This window comes from Apis dorsata, unplaced genomic scaffold (assembly GCF_000469605.1).
Source record: "Apis dorsata unplaced genomic scaffold, Apis dorsata 1.3 scaffold_168, whole genome shotgun sequence".
In the NCBI taxonomy this organism is placed as follows: domain Eukaryota; kingdom Metazoa; phylum Arthropoda; class Insecta; order Hymenoptera; family Apidae; genus Apis; species Apis dorsata.
In genome coordinates this window covers 14,917-17,494 of record NW_006263456.1, presented here as the reverse complement: position 1 = coordinate 17,494, position 2,578 = coordinate 14,917, and the positions used below count along the sequence as shown (strand labels likewise).

At 35.1% G+C, this 2,578-nt stretch overlaps 1 protein-coding gene across 1 annotated transcript in view; it reads right to left on the bottom strand.

Annotated features, from left to right (window-relative positions):
• The window catches only part of LOC102676816 (muscleblind-like protein 2), a gene marked incomplete at its 3' end in the record, with an annotated part of 35,186 nt that overhangs the window by 27,936 nt on the left and 4,672 nt on the right, over nt 1-2,578 (bottom strand). The window lies entirely within an intron of this gene.

Sequence of the window (2,578 nt, the reverse complement as noted above, 5' to 3'; positions counted from 1 at the left end):
CCACTCCCTCCTCCCCTTCCCCTCCGATTTGGCCGCCGATTTTATTCATTTTCCGCCGTGCCGATCCAACGGGCGAAACTTGTTAATTCCGCGAGAAGACCCGGCGGGCGAAAGAAGCGATACAGGCTCCGGGGAAATCTGTAAACTCGAACGTTATAAAACTTATCCCTCTTATCTAAAAGAGGGGGGCGGGGCGGAAAGCTTTCGTTGCAAAAGAGCACAGTAGAAGAAACGTTATCGTTGCGCGTTTTCCACTTGTGTTACTTAACGAAGATCTAAACGGTAATTTGCGAGTCTCGATTAAAATCCGTCGTTATCCGTTTTCGAGGGATGAAAATATACTGCGCTCGTGCCTCGTTGTTTTAGATCGATGTTCTTTCTCTCTAAACGTTGTTTTTGTTTTTGTTTTGAACGATACGATCCTCTAATTGTGTAAGTAAGTAATTTGAAGACGAGACCTTTTTTCTTCTATTCATAATTATGTAAAGATATAAATGTATTTTTAAATAAATTTATCTTCAATTGTATCGGGTAATCGTTTATTTCTTTCAATGTTCGGGTTAAGTTATAATTGGAAAGAAAAGTAATTATATAGCGAACTTTTTGAAAATCACGAGGCAGGAAATGTTGTACAGTATTTGTTTGTAATTTTGATGATGTATAAAAAAATTGTTTACGCTAAAAGAGGATTTTTAATTTAATGAAATGTTAGAAAGAAATATTTGAAATTGGTTATTTTTTTTTTTTTTAATCATTATTTTACTTGTTCGCGTTTTTATGTTTTCTTTTTTTTAGATTTTATATAAAAATTGTTAAGAGCATGGAATTACAAATTCCTATTTGCTTTTATATCAATCGACTTTTAACATTTCCTGCATTCGTTACATTCAGTTTTGATTTAATTTTTCTCCATTTTAAGCAATTTCTTTCGTGATTTCGAACGTGTTCACATCACGAGTAGCTTTTGTTATTTTAAATTGATTCTTTGAAATAAAAATCAAAAAAACTTGAGAAAAACTATTACAAAAAAACAAATATCGCTTTTTATTAAAAATCTGAAACACATCGAAGATCGTTGCACACCTTCTGACTAATCCACTCCTCACCATGATATCTTACTATCTATCATTTTAATAATAATAGTTAATAATCACGAGTTTTTCATCGTTATTAATAATCACGTTTTTTTTTGTCGTTGCCATTAATAGTTGCTTCCACCGATTTGTATCCAATCATACAATCCATCGCACGAACAAAAGAAAAAAAAAAAAAAAAAAAAAAAAAAAAAAAAAAAAAAAAAAAAAAAAAAAAAAAAAAAAAAAGTAAAAAAAAATCAATCGCCAATGGCGCCACCGTTCTCGAGAACTCTCTAACCCCTATCTTCGCGTAATGCAACTTTCTTAAATTTCGTATTCACCATATACGTACAGTGCTATGATAAGTGATTACTAAAAAGGTTATATAGAAATCGTTAGAGCCACACCGTTTCATCAAAAACGTACCGATATAATTGCCTAGTTACCGATCGAGGAGCCGTGTTCCTTTCTGCAGAGGCACGGACTCGCCATTTCGTTTCCGTTTCGTCATTAATGAGCTTCGTTTCGCTCCAATTCGCCCTGCTACAAACGATCCGTGAAATCATCGTCACAGCGCAGTTTCGCGCGGATCATGGTCGTTTAAGCGTTCGACAACTCGACCCCGATCGAATAAAATCGAAAAATAATTTTCTCGCCCATCTGGAACGAACGACAACGAAGCTGAATATTTTATTTTATATTTTACGCGACGTATCTTATTATAATTTTTTTTCTCTTTTTTTTTTTCTTTTTTTCTTTTTTTCTCTTTTTCGGATTTTACACGTTTTCACATCGCGCACGGATTATACTGATTTATCGAATATAATATATCGTATATAAATATAAGATTTCCTTGGGTCGATGGAACGAATAACACGTTCTCCTCAACCCCATCGAGATGATCTCGGGAGAATCGACGAGAACCATCGAGATATCTCCGATTTCCAGCCTTAGGTTCTTGCCTTTTCTTTTCTTTTTCTCGAAAATCTCGAATTTTGGATCCCCGATCTTCTCTCGAACGTTCTTCAAACCTCCGAAATGTTTCCTTTCGAAATGAATCTCAACCGGTCTCTTCTTCCCAAATAAGAGTGAGAACATAAATAAAAATTCGATCTCGGCGAAATCATCCACGTTATATCCACGTTAACGACCGATGCACGGTACAAATCCGAATCGAAACGCGCGAAGAAATCGGCGGGGCCGATTTAATTGTCGCGCGTAAACACAGGTAAAGATAAAAAAAAAAAAAAAAAAAAAAAAAAAAAAAAAAAAAAAAAAAAAAAAAAAAAAAAAAAAAAAAAAAAAAAAAAAAAAACGAGAGAAAAGAAAATGGGGAAAGAAGAGAGCTTGTTTATCGACGATCGATAAAATCGATTTCAATAGTACGCGTGGACGTAGATCAGGTTGTGGATCGGATGATGGTGGGCGTGAGGATTGTGCAACGGGGTACAGAAGGAGGTAGTGGTGATAGTCGTCGGGGATGGTGGATGATTGACAGATTG